Genomic DNA, 24112 nt, shown 5'->3' with positions numbered 1-24112 from the left:
CTTGTTTTGTATGTGTTTTGATTTCTTTCTTGTTCCTGTGGATTCCTGTTGTGAGAGCCCTGGTCCCTGATTGGTGGGGCACTTCTACACCTGACCAATCCTGCCTCACCTCCAGACTCCTCCCCTTACTTAAGAAGATCCTTCACATCTGGTCGGTTATGCCATTTTATGTTTGTGTCTGTGCCTCTTTAGTGTCAGTCAATCGTTTTTGTACTAGAATGTGTCTGATTTTGTTTGTGTTCAGACACTTGATTAGTTTAGTTCTGTTTTGTAATGATGGGCAGATGAAGCTGCATGAAGCATTGAAGCCTTTCATCCAGTTGGTTCACTCCAGCACAAAGGTTCTTGAAGCTTCATTTGCTCTAGCAGGACATCTACTGGACGCAAAAATATCAGTTGGCATGAATTTGGCGTGTGTGGCATTTTGCAGAAACCCTGTGAATAAAACTGTCAGCAAAATAAAGAAGTATGCAAAACATGTATATTGTAGTGATGGCAGTATATTGTGTATATATACTGTCAGTATGGAAAATGATGAAAATAGAAATCACAGCAAAATCCAAACTATTTCCTGAATCAGTCATGTGGTACAGCCAGGCAGCAAGGCTTTGGACATCATCATTTTCAGCTCCTGCCCTAAATGAAGCAAGCCTTTATACACGCATCGTGGAAACACCCTTTCTCCTCCTAGGCACACGCTTTAAATCCTCGATACAGAACGTCACATCACTCCTGTTTTGTGCCTTTTTATTTTGTCACTCGATTGTGTTTGTGGGTTTATGTGGTTTTAGTTTGGGGCACTTGTGATTTAGTTTTGTTGTGTGTCCTTTAGTTTAATCACTCATCTTTGTATAGACCTGCATGACCCGCTTTTTGGCACAAAACATATGTTAATTCTGTTATTTTATTTCTTAGTTTAGATAATTTTCTGTACACATTTTAGCCTGTTTTGTTAAGTTACCCTTTTACATTCCTGTTAATGAAACATTACTTAATTTTTTCCATTCTCCACCTTGTTTTTTTTTGTTTTGTTACTTCCACGACCCTAGCGAGCTGGGTCGTAACGGCAATTCCAGGACTGAAATCACCCAAATGATTCTAGTGAGTTTGAAAGAAGAACTCTTTGCAAATGCAGCCTAATTAATGCACAGTTTGTGTTTCTAACGTGTGAATGAAACAAAGCACAACTCTGGGTGTGTTTTTGACACAACAACAAAACATAGATCAGAAAATAGTGTAATATGGATCCTTTAACTGCAAACCTCTGTCATGTACTCATACATCTCTCACTTTTATATCCACTTAATCTTCCTTTCTCTCTTCTACATCTGCGCTTCATGTTATAAATATTGATGTTTACAAAATAAATAAGTATTGATGGTATTCATTATAATCTAGCTATTGATTTTTTTGACAGGAATGACTATCTGAAAGTTGTCATTGGTTTTCCTCACATGCTCCACAGTCTCACAAATAAAGCCCTACATTCCAGCGAACAAGATGGCGGCTCTGAACATGTCATCTTCTGTGAGAGCTGCTGGAATTTTTATTGTTTTTCTTGAGCTCTTGTTTCTGAGTATCCACACTTGGTATTCGGCTCCACACTTCCAATTATCCTTGACATGATAACACACCATAATGTGACTCACAAGGGCAAATGGCCACTGCGTCCACAAACACTGCTCCCGAGTGGTTCGTTTGGACATAAAGAAAGTGGCACACAGACTTTAATGACCAGAGGAAAAAAGTGAAAAACACCAGAAAACCCGCGATTAAGAAGACATGTTCAAACTCGCCGACCTTCAGAAAGTATTTGATGAACTATATAAATCTCTAACTCATAACTCATATATTCAAACAAACTGGCGCCATGGCAACCGTCACTCCCACTGCAGATCCAAGTGAGCTCCAGGACTGAACTCTGAGCAAGCAGACTGAAGTGTCATTTGAGGGCTTCTCAGAGTCGTGCTTCAAGGCCCAAGTATGTGTTTGAAAATTGTTATGAGAACTACTTGAGTAAGGGTTTTTAAAAGTACATTAATTTAACTGTATTCAAAACTGCTTCTCTCCACAGAGCTGTTGTTGCTGTACCTGGAATGTTCCGCATTATAACATTAAAGGGTCCATATGACACTATTTTCTGATCTACGTTGTAATGTTGTTTTCTCATCTCACATACCTGGAGTGTTTTGTTTCATTCACACGTTTAACACACAAACTCTCCATAGATACTAGTAGATTGAGTTCTTCTCTCAAACAGAAAAGACTGTTCCACCTTGTGATGTCATGTGGTAAAATAGGAAGTGCTCCACTGTGTTTTTAACTCCATACACTTTCACTAAAATCATTTGGATGATTTCAGGCCTGGAATTGCTCATCTTTACTGAACTAAAGGTAAAAGATAAAAAGGTAAAACTTGAAAACTGCAGCTTCATGACATCACAAGGTGGAGCAGAGCATTCTGAGTTTTAGAGATGTAAACAGATTAACAATAAAGGCTAACTCAAACATGTGTAAATGAAAGAAAACACCATGTATGTTTTTGAGGAGGTAACAACATTCTAACATGTCTTAAAGCACACAAGAGTCAAATATGCATAATATAGGACCTGTAAATGTATCAAATTACATTTGTACAAAAACAAACTAATAAAAGACACATTGTGAGAAAAGTCACCTCTGTAACTAGGGCTGGGTATCATTAAGAAGTTGCCGATACGATACATATCTCGATAAATAGGCCACGATACGATACATATCTCAGTGCACTTTCGATTTGATATGATATATTTCAAATCAATTTGATACGATTAAATAAAAAATGTCTAAATCATAACTGTGATACTAAAAGTCTTTTTTAACACAAACATTTTAATCCTCAAAACAGTGAAAATGTCAAATACGTCACACAAACTTTCCTTACTCTGAACAAACAGCAAAACTGTAGCACTGTAACAAAATAATTTTATAAAATAAACCAAAAGTACTCTCAGTGATATATCGATACAGCAGCCCACGATATTGATACTGTATCATCACATTAAATTATACGATATATCGATATTTTTGCACACCCCTATCTGTAACCTGCTTGTCTCCACGTAGAGCTAACGCTATTTTAACGCAAAGCAATAACATCTCCATGGAGACAAGCTGGTAGCTGGTGGCGAACCCTCTACCGGAAAAGTTACACAGCACTCCTTTAATACTTGGTTTGATATTCTGGTTTTGATTTAATTTCCACAATTTAAGCGGAGCAAATCAAACAAACCAGCTTATTTATTTAGTACATGTAATACAACAGCTAGTACTACAGTGACTCAAGTCGCATTAGTCATCTAAATATGTTTGTGTGTTCCTTTGTAATGTTTTCTATATGCATAGTTGAATCTGTATATTTTCACGGTCTTTTGCATTCTACCCCTCATTACTGCTTCACCACTGAGTTCATTGTTTACATCTTGTACCGCTCGGTAACCTTTAGTGAACGTTAGCCACGTGCTCTTGTTCATTATATTTTAAACACATAATAGACATGAATGGGGTATTTAATTCACTAACTTGCTGTGGGCAGTGACCTTTGACCCCAGAGGAGAGATAATGCCAGCCTAGTCTCACAAGATGTGCTTATGGTGCATTCAGCAGTGCCGCTTCAGCAGAGCACAGAACACAGTGAGGGCTGAGTGGTGCTTTAAATAGGACATATATACTTCACTAGTATTTATATCCAGGGACAGAGATGGGACTGATCAATGGAGAAGAAAAGGCCAAGGGGAATCCATAACAAACTATTTGTTCAGTTAGTTTGTGGAAAGAAGTACAATATTAAAACATCATCTACTTACTACTTACTCTATTGATTACTGGAATATTGATAAATGCAAACATGAGCTTTTTTTGCAATAGGGCTGCAGTTGACTAAAGAAATTCTTGGTTGACTAAAAAGGTGCATGGCAGAAGTGCGAAAAACGATTGCGTATGTCCATGTATCTGACCCAGACTGCTCTCACAAGACTACACCTGCAAAAATAACTACTTATGCAGAAAAAAGTACTAGGAAACAGTATATTTTTATGAAGACAATTAAACTTGAATCGGGGGTGTAATCTGCATTTTTACATAGAAATATAAAAAAATACAAATTTTTCTGTGAACTCACTAACTCACTTGTCCTTTCTGCTCTGGTCCCATATGAATCCTTATCATCTAAATAGAATAATAATATAGAATAATTTGTTGACTAATACAAATTTTTGTCGACTAAGACTCCCTCAAACAATTCATTAACTAATAATTTTTAATTTATTATTGTTATATTTATTTATTTAACATTACAATCTATACACATAACGTCCGAGGGCAAACATGCCAGTACCAGATTCTAGCTTATGTAAGCTCATTTATATCTGCAGTCCTTGCAAAGCACAAAATACATAAACGTTATAAAAAGTAAATAGGGCCTACCACGTTCCAAGTTGAGCAAAATGCTTATATTCTGCACCTGCACTTCCTGTTAAAGGTGCACTGTGTAACTTTTCTATATTTTCTGGTTCACCATCTGTGTGGTCGCAAGATGTTATTGCATTGCCTGGGATGTTCCGCACTATGGAATTAAACGTATCTATCTTCCATTTATTAATTACAGATGTTTGTATTGCTGGAAAAAAAGGTAAACATGCAGATTCTTGAGCAAGTTCACCTCTCCTCAGATCTGACCTGTAACTTGACCTGGTGGCATCTTTTAAGTTTCCATGGAGCATCACCTGCTTGTTTCTATGGATATATCATTGCTCTGCCTGAAATATTCCACAGTATGACATTAATCAGCTCTACCTTACATTTATTCAATTAAAGGTGGTTTTACAGCTCAAAAACATGTAGAAAAACAGGCATTCTAACTGTGACTGGGATTGCCTCTTCACTGATCTAAACCCGTAACTTGGTCTGGTTTGGTCTCCATGAAGATAGTATACCATAAATAAAATACTATACTGTGAAACATTCCAGACAAAGCAATAATATCTCCATGGTGAAAAGCATTTGACGAACCCTCCACCAGAAAATTTAACAACTCGCCTTTAACTGAAACTTTCATTGCAGAACAATAACATTTTAAGAGGCGGTGTACCCTCTACTAGAAAAGTTGCACAGTACACCTTTAAAAATAAATATGACATTAATATTTGGTTGTAAATTTTTAAAAACGTTGAATTATGGTGACATGTTTTCGTGCTTTGAGGTCATAAAACATTAATTGTAAACATAACTTCAGTAATTTCACGTGATTATTAAAATTGTGATACCTTTGCTATACATTGTACACAGGGGTATTATAGTCACTAGAGACCAAAGAGCTGAGCCGTTTTTGTTCCATTCTGAAAGAAAAGGTGGCTGTGGTCTTTCACCTCATTTTGACAGATTGCATTGACTTGAGTATCCCTGGCTCTGTGCTGTTGTATTGAATGAATCTCCACAAAACAGGATTTACAATGATTCGGTGTATTATAAGAGCTTGTATTTATTTCACTCTTGATATTGGACTGAAATTCTCAAATCAGCAGAAAGCCAACTCTCCCCCTCTCTCCTAAAATGTGCTCCCATGACTATGAATAGCATTATTTGGTTCCACTCTCGGAGCTTTCAGACAGCAGCAGACAGAGGTGCGCTCATGACGGGCCTCTCAAACGCTTGGGCTTGTGTTGCAGTTTCAGCTCTTCTCCAACTTATTCATGGGGAGAAAACTTCCATAAGCGCTCCTTTCATCCACTTGTTCCTGTCCGTTATGGTTTCACTGTGTGGGTTTGTCACTGCTCTGTTCTCCTCCCTCATGAAGATCGCTTTGAATTATTTATGTCTACAAAGGAGGAAATATGGCTGCTGGTAGAGACATTTAGGGACTGTCCAAAGCACTGAATTCATAAGCTTGAAACAGTAATAATGAAAGATGCTCTTTTAATTTTTAAGTTATGGGTGATTGGGATCTTTAAGCTTGTAGTATATTTGACTGTCCTTATTGGTACTTTGCAGTGACATCATGCTGGGGGTGTTCTACATGGATCTCTATGATAGAATGTTCAGCGGTTAACCATGGACACACAATTCACATATTAGCAAACACTGTCAAAAAAGATTTAAGTTTTCATGAAAAGCAAAAGAAAAATTACAAAACTATTTTATCAGCACATTTTCAGGACTTGAGTCACTGAAAAATGGTTTGCTTAGCATGGGACTGTAATAAATGTGAGAGAGACAGCATGAAACCAGCTCTTTCTGGTCAGATTGTGCTAAAATAAAGCTCAGATTAAAGCCTAACAAGCCTCAGATATAGCAGTGCTTACAGTTAGCATCACACCTCCAGGGAATGTTGATAACATCTAGCCAAGCTGGTGCCACCTAGTGCCTCTGCTCAATTTCATTTCTCTCCAGTGACTAGGTCAGGAATCAAAATACACTAGACAGTTCGCAATAACCCCGGAAGTGCAAGTTTGGGCACCAGCCAGTCAGCGAAGAGTGATATATTCAGTGTTGTCAACAAGGATTTAAAGCCGGAATAAAGAGAATGTTCGGGGAATTTCATCAAGGGGAAAGACGTTATTGTCCTTCTTCCTATGGGATTTGGGAAAAGCTTAATATACAAGTTAGTCCCGTTAGCGGCGCTTTACATACGTCACAGCCAAATAGCAGTGATTGGTTAAATGATAAAAAGTAGCCGTCTACCGTTGAGCGAACGAATCCTAATGCTGCGAGGTCAGACTGTTTGTACAAAGTGAAACGAAGTAAAACCGGCTGATGAATCAGGCTAGATAACATCAGCTGCAATAGGGAAATCTGGCCTCATGCATGCTTCTCTTTGGATGAGTTCCCTCCAGAGGGGTACTGAAGGATGGGTCAAATGCAGAGGACAAATTTCTCTACAGGGACAATAAAGGCTAACCTCAACCTTAATTCCTCATTCATCATCCCCATTTTTCCCCCAGGAGTGGCCCATAGTAGGCAGAGCTTCAAAGATAATTCTAACTTCTAAAGGCAGTACCTTCAGATTGTGAGTGATTTCCAGATGGCAGCCAAATGCCTTGATTTCAAAAAACAGTGTGCAGATGGCTACTTCGGAAACCTTCCAGTCTGTTTGTGCTTAGGAGTCCACAACTATAGCTAGACTAGAAAAGCCCAACTTGGACTAAGAACCAAATAAGGACCGTTTTGCTGTGAGGTCACCCACTCTTTAAAATCTTTCTTTTACAGTTTTACAGTTCATTGCCAGGCTCAAAGAAAAATGTATAAAAGCACTACGCACCTTGCAGATTTCAGCTAAATAATTTCACATATTTCCACTCCTCTTCCTTATGTTTATGTTGACCATGGAATGAATAGACCTCCTCACACTGAATTATTGATTGCAGATATTTTCCGAGTAAAGATAGAGTTGTTCAATTATTTAGATGTCAACAAACACCAAATACAATAAATAACTGCAGATTTGTAGCCTACTGAATTAGGAAATTATGGGAAATTGTCACTATGAAACTTTTGACCGTGCAAAGGTTTTGTTATGGCAGGGTGCCTCCGAGAGTTCTTAAGATCAGGCTCCTCCAATTATTCCACGCAGAGTTGAGTGGCTGAAATAGTTTAAACCACTGCTCTTTCGGCCTCTCTCCCCAGCGGACCACATTCACTAATGCACTAATAACAGTGCCGGTGGCTTCATCAATGATTCTATTATTACAATAGTTATGAACGGAGATTGGTCCCTCACTTAATGCCCAATGCTGTTTTTCTTCACATAGTAAGATTTCTACAAAAGCAATATTACTTACTCCAAAAAAGTACTGACTGAAATGATACTGACTTAACAAAATTGGTATCCACCTTATCTGCCCACTTTTAATTATGACTGTTACTGAGCCACACTTCCATTGAGCAGGAATCCCATTAATTTCTAAATGAGAACTGCTAAAATATGATTACACGCCAGTTGATTTGTGTCTTCCAACAGATTTTTTATTTATTTTTTTCAAACCAACATTTTGTTTGTTTTCATACCTAGGTTTTGATGCTGTCGGTAACACTTTATAATAAGGTACCATAATAAATAGCAAACTAGGAATGACTTAATCCTTTGTTAATATTTGTTAATTGTACTAAAATATCAGTTCGTCATTAACTTAGTTGTTTGCTTTATTAACTACTACTAACTAATATCTTATTCATATTTGTTAATAGTTAACTAAATGTCTTTTTTTAATAAGTGTGAGAGATCCACTTTAAAATATTTGCTATCATTAATAAATGTTATGAGAAATATTTGTAAAAAGTTAGTAATTACTGTTGCGACTTTATTATAAGGTGCTTCACACTTATATTACTAATATATTAATTAAGCTTAACCAAATTTATTATAAGGATCCTATGAGGAGTGGTTCATATTGAGATAAGAAGAATCACAGTTTAATAACACTTAAATAATAATGTGTCATTAATAGTGATGTAACAAAAAGGAAATATTGTGATATCATATTGTTAAAGGTCTCTCAATAATATCGTGGGCTGTCACAATATACCGAATTACAAGTTAATTTGTTTAAATGCATTGACAGCTAAGAAACATACACAACTACATATCCCATGATTCATTTCAGTGCAGACAACATGAAGAAATATGTTTTTTACTTTAATTCTTGGGATTATAATAGTATTGATTTGCATTGAGTCGTATTAAGGTATTTTAAAAGCAACAAGTATCCTATCTATAATAGCTTCTCCAAAATATTGCAATAAATATCATACTGTGAGATGCATATCGTGATAATATCGCACTGTGAGTCTTCAGTACATCCTTCGTCATTAGCTTTTATATTAATATATAGTTTGTAAATAAACATTTAGCATTTAAATGATGTAAAAATAACTGTTAATTAGTGCCATGAAGACATTTGGTTAACTATTCACAAATATGAATATGATATCAGTTAATTAATTGTTTTCTATTTGTTAAAACATTAATACACAAATTTCATGCAAACAACTAAAGTTTAGTTAATGATGAAAAAAGTATTAACTTGTTCCAAAATGTTATTAACAGTTAATAAACATTAACAAAGGGTTAGATAATGATAACTTTGCTGTTTATGATGGCACCTTATTATAAAGTGTTAGCATGCTGTCTTCATTTCGATGGAGGCAGGACAACAGTTCCATCCACAGTCCGACTTCTTTAGGACACTATCTCAGATGTGGCAGAGTAAAAAGGCCCCCTCGTCCCGGTTTACTGTCGAAAATATCAGGTGTGGAAACAAAGTGACTGAATAAATGATTGGAAAACCACATGAACCTTAATGGATAAATAAAAACAGGTTTCAAGGCTATAACTTATTTGCTGTCAAGACTGGCAGCTCGAGGAAAAATATACAACTGTAATCTCAGTGGTTGTAACTGTGACAACTTTGTGAATAAGGTCAGTAGTTTTTAAACATGTCGCCCCACCAATGTGATGATAATACACCAAACATATAAATGAACCTTTTGGCAAACAAATTAATTTTTCAAGCTAAAACAAAATATCCCAAAAATGACCATAAGATATATATACAGTTGCAAAATATGAAGAAAATATTTTTTTTTCTTTTTCATTGCTTCTTTTCTACTCCCACGCCACCCCGAGTGAGCCTTCAGTACAGTCTGCAGTGAAACATCTATGTGCATGTTCTTGTGCACCTCAGGCCATTTGCTGCTCAGGGCTGAGGTCACTTAATCATTCATGGTGTGTACATAGAGGGACGACCATGACCCCCCTTCTCAGAGACTTTGATGTCCCTGATAAGTCCAGAGCAGTGAAAGCCTTGGTAGAACAGAGCTCAGCATTTTGGACAGGCCCACACACTGTCTCCTGCTCTCAGCTCTTATCACATATGATTACACAGGCTTTTCCCACACACCTCCATTATACATTATATACTGTGTCCGTCAGGTTCATACCACTGTAGCTCTCATAATCACACCAAAGAACAAGATTGCCTTGTTGGTTTGGCGGTTACTACCAAGTGGTGGATGAAGTACTCAGTTTTGTTACTTAAGTAAAAGTACAGATAAGGAAGCAAAAAGTTACTCAAGTAAAAATAAAAATATCACATTTAAGAATCTATGCAAAAGTACTGAGGTACACATTTAAAAAAAATACATTTATACCTTAAGAGTAAAAAGAAAAATGATTTCACAAAGATTTAGGGAAAGTATTCAATGTTGATTAAAAATTATACAGATTTTGAACAGTTGAAATATGAATTGATTTCTTAATTGTTTTATGTATGTTTATGTGTTTATTTTTGTTTGCTAAAACCTAAAGCTTGAACTCAAAACTTAGGATGTTAGCACAAACATGGTAAAGATAACTCCTAAAATCAAACTGGAAAGTACTTTTTACTTTTCAGTTCAGTTGAAATATAGCCAGGCTGGCGCCACCTAATGTCTCCTCTCAGTTTAATTTCTCTCCAGCGACTAGGTCTGGAATTGAAATACAACTGACGGTTTGCAAAAACCCCAGAAGTGCAAGTTTGGCCACCAGCCAATCAGCGAAGAGACATATATTCAGTGTTGGCAACGATTCCTGAGATCGAGGATTTAAAGCAGGAATAAAGAGAATGTTTGGTGGATTTCATCAAGGGGAAAGACGTTATTGTCCTTCCTAAGGGATGTGGGAAAAGCTTAATATACCAGTTAGCCCCATTAGCGGCACATCACATACATGACCACCAAATAGCAGCGATTGGTTGAACAAATTCCAGTTACGGTTTCTACGAAGTGAAACTGGCTGATGAATCAGGCTAGCTGTAATATGTTGTAGAGTAGAAAGTACAGGTCCCAAATGTAGTGAAATAAACGTATCCACTTTAAAAATGACTTAAGTAAAGTACAGATACCTAAAAATTTTACTTAAGTACAGTGCTTTATCGCTTGTCCTTCATTTCCTTCCACCAATGGTCAGTACTATGTTACTACTAAACTGCTCACTATTACCACTATCTACTACCAGTGGCTGCTAAATTTATACTTGTAAGTTAAAGTATAAAGTACAACAACAACAGAACAAAGCCAGCTATGCATGAAGTGTTTAAAATTTAGACCTCTACAAACATTTTCTAAAATGTCTGTATTTTTTGAATCAGTTTAGCAGTTCATATTTCAGTCTTCTCTAAAATGTTGATGCTCCTGGCTGTGTCTGAAACGAGCCCTTTGAACAGAATACTACTTTTAAAACCTAAATTCCAAATCTAATTGCAATACTTGTCAGAAAAATCACAATGACATTTTTATCTAAAATTGTGTCGCCCTACTTTGTGTCTCCATGTATCAAGCAATTACACCTGAAATAGAAAACTATCTCTCACTTTATCCTGAATACCACATTTTCCTGTGTATTTATGTGATTAAAGCTTTAAGGTCACACGTGCTACATCTAAAACAACTCTTATCTTAAAAGCACAAATCTCTGCTGGGTTGGTGGTTGGTGGAGTTCTACACTGAAAACACAGAGACTGCAAGTGTTTCATCAGAATAATACATATAGATTTTCCCCAACTCTGATAACACTGTGTGGATGCATTTTGAGCCTAGATGCTCATCAAGATCCACAGCCTGCCTTAGTGTCTGTCAGATAGCTTCTCATTATAGACAATATCATGGCACCAATAATACAAACCATTATGGCTGTATTGGAGGCAGGATAAAACATTCTGTGATGTCTGATTACACATTGGAGCTGCTCAGGGCGACTTAACAGTTTCATCACCCAAGATTCAAATAATGAGCTTTGTGCCACTAATCTGGTATCTTTAAAGGGTTCTGTGCATTAATCTCATGGAGCGTGGAATATCCTTAAGATTTCCATATTGGGAGTTTTTGGCCCCAATCTGTCTTTGTGTTTTATACTGTTAAAACGTTTGGGTGCCGAGAGAAGGCATGTTGATAAGAGGCTTTTGTCTTTCTTAATACAGGCTTGACATGTATTCTGTGTGCTAAATATTTTTGGTGTTGTTACACGTTGAATCTGCAAGTTGCAGTTGTGAAGTTTTTTTTCTGGTAGGGCTTTATTTTAGGGTGCTCTAATTAACATCTAAGTAGCTCCTAATTTGCATATGTGCAAGTTGCTAATTCAGTGTTGATGAGTATTTATACAGCCCTTACTGATTTCTTCTTCTACATAACCATATTCTGCTACTAATTAGACATTTACTAACACTTCACCATTGATAAACTCTTATTAGTATGAAGCTACAACTTATTTGTATATACGTTAAAGGCCCTGTACAATTATTTTTTCCATGTATTTGAGCAAACTTTGTGTTGCACCAGTACAGCTATATTATATAAGCAGCATTAGTTCAAAATAAGTCTGCTATGTAGTATCTGCATCTAATTAGAAACTGTTTTATTGTATTTTATTGAGTATCAGGAATTGCATGTTTGGCATGCTAGTTGTTGTGCACATTCATATTTTTATGACCGTAAAAATAAAGCATAGATCTTTTAACAAGTCAAAACTACATTTCTTATTAGCCCTTATTAGCAAAGGTCTATGGCAGGAGTGTCAAACTCAAATTCACAGAGGACCAAAATTAAAAACTGGGACTAAGTCGTGGGCCAAACTAAATATTTATTGAAAAATTTCAACAACATCTGTGTTTTCTCTTCTTTCGATATATGTAATGTTAAACTTTTTCTTACTAAAATAAATGTTTAACAATAGTTTTAGATTAGTTTTAGTTTAGAAAAAGCAAAATATAAAATAAAAACATTTTAAATAAATAATATCTCTATAGTCTATCTGTAGCCGGCGGGCAGCTCTAATACATATTTGATATGATCTCGTGGGTCAAATATAATTGTATCGCCCCCCCAGGCCTGAGTTTGACATGTCTGGTCACCTCACATCATACTAATCATCAACCTTAAGGAATTTAAACTGAATATATATAAAAAAAAAAAAAAAAAAAAAAAAATACTGGCACAACTTGACTTATCCTAGACGAAACTAAGAAAAGTTAACTTAAAACATGAAAATTGTTCTAAAAGTCAGGTCTGTGTGAGAAAAAAAAAAAAAAAAAAACTCTCCAAATGAAGTAAAAATGATTTTGCCAACTCTAACCAGAAGTGGTGCCAAAAACATGTTGGTGTCCTCTGCCAGGGACAGAGCTGCAGGCACAATATGTGATTTAAAAGCACTATTTATTTTTAGAAAGAAAAAGAGAGAGAGAGAAAAAAAATCAACCATTTTACATTTTGTTTAATTTGGGGGCTCTTATGACATCCTTTTGAATAACACAAGAAACCTGATAAGGTATAAGCCTATTAAAACACTTTCATTTTCTCCCCATAGGATTAAATGCAATATGGTGATTTTGTACTTGAAGTGAATAATTGCATCATATGAACCAGTGTTACATACAAAAAAGAAACTTAATTAAAAGTGTTTCAAGGTCAGATGGTGTTATCTGTGAAGTAGCTGTACTGTATGAGCAGGGCTGGTCTGCCTCATCCCTGCATATCAAAGCAGCCACTGACCAAAATAAAAGTCAAAGCAGAACATTAACATATGAAATATTCACATTTTCTGCGGTGGCTGAACATCCAAGCACGAATTTCTAATGAGGGGAGCTAAAAGCAGTCTTACATCGGGCTGATACAGCAAAGGGTTGGCTAATAAAGGGCCAGTACAGCCAGTAGTTTACAGATAAGGAAGAATAAGTGGACATACACTGGCAGTCGGGTTGTGTTTTATGTTAAGTCAGTGTTTGGTGATGATTTGGTTCTGGCATTTGTCTGAGAGTGACATTTATTAGAGTGGTCATTGCATTTGCCCACCAATATTATCATTTATACTAGTTTTAATTTAGCGTGCCTTAATCTAGCTTCATCCTGATAATAGGTGTTAGCAAACGGTCAGGTTCCTAAAATACTTTGTCATTTGTGGCTTGAGGGTCCTGTTTCTTTTCTGTCACTTTTCAAAAATACAGCAATACAAACAAATGTGGCTCCTGTGTATGGTGTACTACATGATAAATAAAGTACTGCTCCATACATGCAATTAGTGCTGAGTAGTCTTGAGGTGGTACTACAAAGGAAAAAATCGATTTCAGTTTCCTGTTGTATGATGTCATTTTGAGGATGGATGACAATTCAAAAAAGATAATATTTTGTTTTGAATTGTTAATAGCTATAGCAATGGTTCCAAGAATGATAATCTTTGCAGCCTGCCACAGCTACACCAGTGCCATCTGCAGTATTTTAACATCAATAGAGCATTTATTTTATTTTTCTCTATGTCAACAACATATGTTAAGCCTCATTTATCACTCAATTTAGTTAGCTGTGCTCAAAACACACAGAATCCATCATCACTTTGTCCTTTCTTACACGTACTGTATGTGCATCTGTAGGGCGAGTGCCAAGAGCTCAGAGTAGAGCCGCTGCCCCCTCACGCTGGTATGAGTCAGCTGAGGTGGGCTGCACATCTGTTGTCCTCTGAATGCCTGACCCTGGGGAAGTGTCCCTGGGCTGTCCCACTGGGAGGACCCTCTGGAAATAAACTGGGACATGTCCGTGTCACTCAGCTGGCCTGGGATTACCTTGGGATTCCCCTGAACAAGATGGGTGAGGTGTCTGGGGAGATGGAAGTCTGTTTTGTTTTTGCAGTTGCCCACAATAAAACCCCTGAATCGCTGGACATCTTGTTGTCAGAACCCGATGAAACTAATGATTTTTAAAGTAAGTCTGTGTATGCTATCCTTATGTGCAAATGAGCAAAGCCTTGTGAAACTGTCACAAACTAATTCCCCAAGAGGCAGTTTATTCTGTTCATGACCTAACTCAAATCAGATAGCAATACATTTATGACGTAAATACAAGATGAAGTGGAGCGGCTGAAGCTCACTTAGTAGAGATATTGCTGAGATATTTTATTACTTATTTCTATTTTATTCTAATGTGATGTGTGAACTATTGTGTCCAAGTCATTTCTTTTGTAGGTCTAAGTCTAAGGTTCAGTCCCAGCTCCACTAGGGCATGATGATGTTGTGTCCTTGGGCAACACACACTGTCTGAGCACTCTGCTTTAGGAATATTGTAGAAATATGTCTGTGAATGTGTGAATTGTACCTTCAATTAAAGTCCCTTGAGTGCCCAAAGAAGTTAATGCAGCTATTTGTATGTAAATTGAGATTGTGAGAATTATTTAGGCATTGGGGTTTGTAGTTGTTAGCATGTAAATTTAAAAAAAATAAATCGAATGCATAACTCCAGGCTAATTGAGAATTCTTGTTGTGAGGGCTTTATGATTAAAGGGTTTGTACCTGATTCTTTCATGTAATTTGTCATGCTTCAGTACAGGTATAATACAAAAGCAGCTCGTAGAGTCAAAATGAGACTGCTTTGTGCTGTCTGCATCTAATTATAAACAGTTTTTTGTAATCCACGAACTGTGCATATGCATTCTTAGCATGCTTGTTGTTTTTCTTGATACCGTAGCCACAAAACTTCTCTCTGACAGTTGTAAAAAGTGCTCATAAACTCATCGCAGTAAATAATTGGGATGCTTTAGGTTAATGGGATTACAAACGATAAAGTTGATATGTTTGGACCATTACAAACCCTTTAACATGTTTGTCTTAAAATGTCGCATTTTAAGACAATAAAACTCAGTTACATCCCATTTAATTGTATATAATCCCGTGAGTCCGAATTAATTCTTAACCATCATTAGAATTTGTACAGCTGTGCTCTCTGAAGTCCTCTCAGCAGGACAAAGCCGGCCAGATTAAAGTACCCTTTTGTTTTGGCTTCTTCTGATGGTAACTTTACTGTTTATTAGTATGGAGCTACACTATATTTGTATAAAGACGGTATACTCTTACTTTTTCATGTACAGCAGGGGTGTCCAAACTTTTTTCATCAAGGGCCACAAATCTAAACACAGACAAAGCAGAAGACTGATCGAGGGTCGTAGACTGGTAGACAGGTTGGCGCCACCTAGTGCCACCACTCAATTTGATTTCTCTCCAGTAACTAGGTCAAGTGCAAGTTCGGGCACCAGCCAGTCAGCGAAGAGCCATATATTCTGTGTTGTCAACAATTCCTGAGATTGAGGATTTAAAGCCAGAAAAAAGAGAATGTTTGGTGAATTTTATCAAGGGGAAAGACATTATTGCCCTTCTTCCTACGGGATTTTGGAAAAGCTTATTATGCCAGAACGAATTCTAACACTGCGAGGTCAGATGGTTTCTACGAAGTGAAATCAGCTGATGAATCAGGCTAGCTGACTGTGAATAATTGAAATATGTGCATGTTTAACACATTAGAGTGAGCCATCAGTCTTTATTAATACTAAGATCCTTAAAACCAAATACTAAATATTAAATATCAGCTTTATCAAGGTAGATTTTCAAAAAACTCGCAGTAAAAAGTAAATTTGATACAAGGTAATTTGAGCCAATTCACCTGGAAGCCTGAGGGCCAAGATAAAATTGTCTGAGGGCCACATTTGGCTCATGGGCCATAGTTTGGACATGCCTGATATACAGTATTTGAGTAAACTTTGTGTTGTCTCAGTACAGAAATACTATATTAGTAACATGAGGTGAAAGTAAGTCTGCTGTGTACTATGTGATTTAAATACAAAAGCGTTTTATGGTCAGAGTATCAGGAAGTACATGGTTAACATCCTAGGTGCTGTACACATTGTTATTTTTAAAACCTTAAAATTAGGTACAGCTCATTTGTAAGTAAAAACTACATTTCTTATTATCTTTTATTAGCAAGAGCCTACTAGAATCATAATTCATGAACAAAAATGACCAAACATCAGACTTATCAAAGTAAAAAGGAGTTTGAATAATTTGATGAAATAAAAAGCACAATTTTAATTACCCTAGACTAGATGAACCAACAAAAGTAATTTTAAAACATGAAAACTGTTCTAAAATTCAGGTCTGTGTGAGACAAAATTCTGAATTTATACAGCCCTCCTCTCTGAAGTCCCCTCAATAGCACAGAGCAGGTCAGATTAAAGTCCCTTTTTGTTTTGGCTCTGATCCTCTGATGGTATCTCACACCCTCCTAGTTTGAGCACGAGGCCGTTGTTGACTCTACGTTATTGCAGGAGGGATTCCCTGTCCGGACATATTTCCTCTCTCTCCCTGACAAGGCTTCCTACGGGTGAAAAAAGCGCGCTATCATCTTGCCTTGTTCTTCATCCAGTTATCTTTGGCAGGACTAATAACATTTGAAAGCAGAACGTGTCCACACACAAACACACAAGTGGAGGGATGAAATCTTTAATTAGAGCGTCAGAATTATCTTTCCTGCTAGGTGTTTGCTGTATTTTGATCTAAATTAAATTCCGAGTGGCTATTATTGTTTCAGCTGATGAGTCTCTTGGGGAAGAGGGACACTGTTTATCATAATAACAGGGGAAGAAAACTCACAAACAACTACACATTTTAGCCATGCAAAAAGTGTTTCTTGTCTTAGCCTGGAGCTGTTAATCACTGAATATGTCTATTTTTAGTTATTGTTTGTTTCTGAAGTGTGCCATTGTTACACTATAGTTCAGCATTTTATTTGATGTCATAATTGCAAATGGAGGGCAGAGGCCTCTAAGATAAGATAAGACAGAATTAGGCACTCAAAATGAAGATGGATAACTAGGGGTGGGATGAGACACGTTTCTGAGACAAGACACGAAATTGGGTCCATTTTGACTTTATAATAAATCTGTTGTATATTCCAGTTCACAGTTTTGGCCTCATCATTTTTTATTTGCTTTATTTAATATTTTTGCTGAGATTGTAGTGCTGCTTTTTTGGAGCTACGCAGCTTCTCAAGAAATATGACTTGCCATGTGGCTTAAAGTGGCTATGTCAGGCTAAGATCATTATATTTAAGATTTTGCAAAACATTTTACACTTTCTTTCTCAGTTTGGCCAATTTTTAGGTTTCAAATTTTACTTAGTGGTTGAAAATCCTGGGAATTCACTTGGGAATTCTATAACTGTTACCTAGCAACCATAATGTAGAGTAGGCCCAAAGCTCCTCTAATGTACACAGACTATTATTTGGCAAATATATTTAGAAGAAAACCCCTTTATTTGCTTGAAATCACATTTTAAAGTATCAGAAAAATGTAAGTATAAATTATGCCTAAATTTTGGATTGAATTCTCCCTTGTGTGATGAACTATTCACTTCCTGTCAGTTTCATGAGGCAATTTTATCTCGTAAGATATTGTAGAATGAGATCTTGTCCCATCCCTACAGATAACTATTAGAAAATATACTTAAACTTAAAGGTGCATTGTGTAACTTTTCTGGAGTAGGGTGTGTCACCTGCTTGTTTCTAAGGACATGTGATTGTTCTGCCTGGAATGTTCCACAGTATGACATTAATAATAATAATTATGCATCAGTTTTATATAGCGCTTTTCTGGACACTCAAAGATGCTTTACAGAGCATTATTCATTCACTCCACACTCGGTGGTGTTAAACTACTATTGTGGCCACAGTTGCCCTGGGACAGACTGACAGAAGTGAGGCTATACCAGTCTGTTCCATCAGCCCCTCCAACCACCACCATCAGTCACGCACACGCCACTTTCATACAAGGCAGTGTGGGTGAAGTGCCTTGCCTAAGGACATAACAGTTTTTGAGACTAGCGCCCCCACTGTGGCACCTGATTTCCCCAGCAGTCTCCCGTCCAAGTAACAACCAGGCACGGCCCTGCTTTGACAAGTCGGTGCGGCCATATTAAAAGCTCTATCTAACATTTATTCAATTACAGGTGGTTTTATAACTCAAAAATACCTAGAAAATACCTAACCACTCTGAATGTGAACGGGGTTGCCTCTCTACAGATCTGACCTGTAACTTGGTCTGGTTTGGTTTCCATGATGATAGAAAGGTTTAATACCATACTGCGAAACATTCCAGCAAACAAAGCAATATTACTGAAAGTGCCGAGGTTCTGTAGCTCGTGAAAGGTTTGTAAATTGTGGGGTGAGAGTTTGTGTTATCACAATCAAATGTTATATTTATTCATTTATGTGTAGAGCCATGAATCTGAGCAATCAAATCATTCAAGCTCTAGTGTGTCCTGTGAGGAGCTTTGTCAGATTCACCTTCAACTGTGGAGAAACTGGCAGTTTTGTCTGTACACTTTATGACATGCACTGTATATTTACATTTTTTTATTCATTGCATTTGACGGACCCTCCACCAGAAAAGTGACACAATGCACATTTAACATAACACTGGGGAAGCATAATACAATATCAGGCCATCAGAGAGTAAAAGCACCATTACTTACAGTATAAATGAGTCTGGCTATGCTTATGTACAGTGCTGTATATGAACAGAATAGATTAGGTTAAATCTCTCTACAGTCACCACAGGTGGAGCAGTGTTCATTTTGAGAGCAGCAGGAAGAAAAGATCTGTGAAACCTTCTATGAAAGACTCAATGCTTTTAAAGAAATCATCAAAATCTATATCAAAATATGTTTCAATATGATTTTCTTTTAAAGTAACTCTATGGGGGATGAGAGAAGTATCCAAACAGACTATCCTCAAATAACTAACCATAATATTATTAGACAAAGATCTGATACACAAACTCACTGTAATCCTGTGGCTAAAAGTTATTTCTACTGACAGTGATCTCTTTTCACTGTTGAACGCCCCCATGTTTTCCCTCGACAGAGAAGAATATATATTTTCACCTTTCTGTGGAGAAGAAACTTAAAACAGTTTTTGGATATTTCAAGAAATTACAAAAAAAAAAAAAAAAAAAAAAAAAGGTTAGGTTGGGTGTCCGTCATCTTTTTGTTTCTATGGATTAGGGATGGGCATGATTAGTCGATTAATCAATAATTGATCATTAAGAATTTCATCGATTATGTTCATTTTAATCGACAAACCAAATGTAGGTTGCTGTGCGTAGCGTAGGGTGACCAAACAGGGGTCTGTACATGTGTCTCTCTGCACTCAGAAGGAGCGAGCAGACACAAACAGTCGGTCAGTCTGCAACGTACAGAAGCGCAAATGCGTATTTAACTATGACTTGTACAAAAAATTCCACGCTTTCCGTTGCGTTCGGGACAAGTGTGAGTCCATGTGCACAGTGTACAAAGCAGCACATATGTTTTGGTGTCCAGTGGGGAAAAGCTCACCAGGATACCAAAAACATGAAAAGGTTTTGTCAGGTGAGAGTAGCTCAGTGTCGATGACGAGTCCCCACCTCCCACCTCCCGTACGGTGTCCTGGTTTTGACAAACGCAAATATGGTCACACTAACCTGTATTCCATTGAGTCGTGCCGCATCAGTGCACAAGAGCTCTTTTTTTTTTTCCTTTGCTTAGATTATGCAAATTAGCCATGCAGTTTTAAGTTTTGTTTCTGTGAGAGTTGCGCAAAGTTTATAATCTCAAACAGGCTGATGTGGCTCTAGAGTGGTTACGGTTTATATGTCGTAAAGTTGAATTTATTCATGCAGATTAGTAGTGCAGATAGTAATAATAATGATGATAAATTTTAATATAAAAACGTTAATGATTCATCTATAATCGATCGTTAATTGTCCCGACGATCAATTAAGAAAATTTTATCCAATGCCCATCCCTCCTATGGATATGTAATTTCTCTGCTTTAAATGTTCCACAGTATGACTTTAAACAGCTCTACCTTATATTTATTCAATTACAGGTGGTTTTATAGCTAAATAATACCTAGAAAAACAGGCATTCTGACTGTGAGTGGGGTTGCCGCTCCACAGATCTGATGGGTAACTTGGCCCGGCTTTGTCTCCATAATGATAGAAAGTTTTAATGCCAAACTGTGAAACATTTCAGACAAAGCAATAACATCTCCACAGAAAAAAGCAAGTGGCGGACTCTCCACTAGAAAAGTTACACAATGCACCTTTAAACATCAAATTCTACCATATTCTCAATTCAAAAATAGTCTGAATATTGCATTATGATATCCGCATGCTTTCCACTCACACGAAACCATCCAAAAATCTCATATCTGCCCCATATTCTTTAATCTTAGCATCTATCTATAAAATGTTCCCCATCTCTCCTATGTGCAAATCCACTCTTTCAATTTGCTGTCTCCAACTACATCTCCAAAATCTATTTCCTTTTCTACCCTATGCATACCACTCCCAGAGATAACTCCAACAACTACTCTGAAATTTGGCACGAAGCACTCAGAATTTCCTCGTCTTATTCCGGTAACCAGCTGCCAGTGTTGATCTAGTGGGAAAATGTCTTCTTCCTATATTGGCAGTTGTTGAAAGAAAGCTTATAGTCATTAAAACAGTCTATTTGCAAACAGTTAAAATGCACAGAGCTTGGCAGTGAGTAAATGTAGGATTTCAAATGGGTTTATATATTTAGTTTCATCAGAGCTTTTCAAATTATGCTAATAAGTTTAAACAAGAATCTTTGCCAACAAAACACAATGGCTTAAACACACCTGCTCATTTGGATGGAACATTTGGTCACTTTGGATATCAACTCCTAAAAGGCCCATATTACACAATTTTCTGATCTTTGTTATAATGTTGTTTCCTCATCAAAAACATACCCCAAGTCAGAGGCGGGGCTACCATAAGGCAGCAGAACGTGGCTGTCTAGGGCCTGCGAACCAACCAACCAACCAACCAATTGACCTCAGTGCCACTAATGGCTGAGGCCTCAGAACAATTACAATTTTCTCTCAATATGACATTAAATGAGAGTGGTTTACTTTAAAACAAGAAAACACCATCAAAATAGTATCTGATTGTCAAATCTATTTTAACTGTCAAAGCATTCCCCCCTTTCTCGTTAGAATAAATGAGTTTGACCCTGATTTGAACATAATCATGGCATAATCATAAGTAATAAACAAAAATGTAATTGTACTAGTAAAAAAATAAGCTCTGGTTATCTAGTAGGCAACCCTAACTAATAAGATAAGTTTCCAATCTACTCTAATTCAGATAAAGATGTGCCTGTCTCATAAACAATGGGGAAAAACAGATAATAAATATTAAATAAATACAAAAATAATCCAAAAAACTATGCATTATATAGTGAGGGCCCCAAACTCAAGTCCGCCTAGGGCCCCCAAATTGCTAACTCCGCCACTGCCCAACCTTGTGACGTCATGTTGTAATGAAGTCCTCTACTGTGTTGTTAAACTCCATACACCTTCACTTAAATCTTTTGAATAATCTAAACTCTGGAGTTGCCAATCTTTACTTAACAAAAGCTGTTAGTTGTTAAGTACCAATATATGACATCACAAGGTGGAACAGAGCATTTTGAGCTTGAGATGTAAACATACTAATAATGAATTGCTCAAATGTGTGAATGAAACAAAACACAACTCCAGGTATGTTTCTGAGGAGATAACAACATTATAGCATGGTTGAAAACTCACAGGAGCCAATTTTGCGTAATATAGGACCTTTAAATTCCTAATCTCATTTGCATTTAGGCCTACTCGATTTTAACATATACGCATCTGTGCAAAGTTTTTTCTGAGGTGTGAAAACATTAAGTAAGAGTGCTTATTAAATACTGGCTTTTATTTTTTTTATACACTTCCTTGAAGATTATACAACAAGTTGGCAGTTAGCCAAGGACAAAATGTTAGCGATTTTTTGGTCTTTTTTTAAGGAGCCCACATTACACTATTTTCTGATCTGTTATTATGTTAAAATACCTGGAGGATGTGTTTTGTGTCATTCACATATGTTTAACACAAACCCTGATATTTAGGCTGAGGCTCTCAAATAGAAAACACTTCCACCTTGTGATGTCATGAGGTAATACAGGATGTGCTCCACTTTTTTTTTTTTTTTTTTTCTATAGAACTTCACTGGAATCATTTGGATAATTTCAGCCCTGGAATTACCAATCTGGTAACTAAAAGTAAAAGGTAGCTGTTAAGTTGAAAACTACAGATCCATGACATCACAATGTGGAACAGAACATGTTGAATTTTGGAGATAGACAGACAGAAAATAAAAGATTACTAAAGCAAATAAAACAAAATACAACTCCAGGTATGTTTTGGAGAAGGTAACACCATTCTAACATGGCTTAAAGCTCACAAGAGTAAGTTCTGTGTAATATAGGACCTTTAAATCTAATGCTGTGATTCACTTTGTGCCATTTTATGATCTGAACTGAAACCATTAAGACATGAAATTGGTGTGCACGTTGTGATTTTATTTCATTTCTGTATCCACCTTTCTTTGTTCCTATAGTCTCGCCTAGCAACACTTTTGCCAAGAACTTTGCAGGTGTCAAAAACAAGTGTAAGAACCTTTAATGTATATGATTCACTTTCCAACAAGAACATATGACTAATGTCATATGACAATTTAAGTACTTTCAGCCTAATCTGTAGATTTGAAAACTCTCTTATTCAGCGTTGGAACATAACAAAGTAAAAGTATTAAAGTACTGTACATAAGTAACAATTTTACGTATCTGTACTTAAGTGCATTTTACAGTGGATAATTTTTACTTTCTGCTCCACTACATTTTTGAACTGGAACGAGTCCAGTGAAAGTTTTTTTTTTTTTTTTTTATAACAGAGTTGCTGAAAAGGCTGTGTGTTTATTTAACACATTTTTAATTTGAGAATACAAGTCCTAATAAATTTCACAATTTGCAAGTAAGACGGTGTGCGGGATTTTTCTGTATGTAATTTGAGAATACACAAACATGCAAATAAAATGAGCTAGGAAAACACATTTTTATTGTTTTTGTTGCATAAAATTCAGCACAAATCTTCAAATCATTACATTTGAAGCTTTATCTCAAACTCTGTGCAAAATACTTTTTACTTTTTACTCTTTAAGTACATTTTCAAACTGGTACTTTAACACGTTTACTTAAAGGTGCCCTGTGTACATTTTCTGGTGGAGGGTCAGCTCATTGCTTGTCTCCATGGAGATGTTACTGCTTTGAAATGTGTTACAGTATGGTATTAGGCTTGTCTATTTCCATAAAACAAGCATCTATGGAGAAGTGAGCTCACAGTAAGAATGCATGTTTTTCAAGGTTAAAAC

Source organism: Boleophthalmus pectinirostris, unplaced genomic scaffold, assembly GCF_026225935.1.
Source record: "Boleophthalmus pectinirostris isolate CB_2022bp ecotype Guang Dong unplaced genomic scaffold, ASM2622593v1 HiC_scaffold_14, whole genome shotgun sequence".
Taxonomy (NCBI): domain Eukaryota; kingdom Metazoa; phylum Chordata; class Actinopteri; order Gobiiformes; family Gobiidae; genus Boleophthalmus; species Boleophthalmus pectinirostris.
Note: the sequence above shows the minus strand (reverse complement) of the source record.